Source organism: Acanthisitta chloris, unplaced genomic scaffold (assembly GCF_000695815.1).
Source record: "Acanthisitta chloris isolate BGI_N310 unplaced genomic scaffold, ASM69581v1 scaffold27384, whole genome shotgun sequence".
In the NCBI taxonomy this organism is placed as follows: Eukaryota; Metazoa; Chordata; class Aves; order Passeriformes; family Acanthisittidae; genus Acanthisitta; species Acanthisitta chloris.
The window spans coordinates 225-468 of NW_008668076.1; positions in this window are offsets into that span (position 1 = coordinate 225).

A 244-nucleotide genomic window follows, 5' to 3' on the forward strand; every position below is an offset into this window, starting at 1 on the left:
TTCCCCCTTTTCCTTACACCTTTTTGCTCCCTTTCCCTAACCCTTTCCCCAAACTCATCTTTTCCCTAAAACCTCCTTTTCCCTAGTGCTCCCTTTCCCTAACTTCCCTTTTCCCTAAACACCCCTTCTCCCTAAACTCCCCCTTTCCTTAACCTCCTTTTTTCTAAGCCCCCTTTCCCTAACCCCTCCTTTCCCAAATTCCCCCTTTCCCTAATGCCCCTTTTCCCTAAAGCCCCTCTTTCCC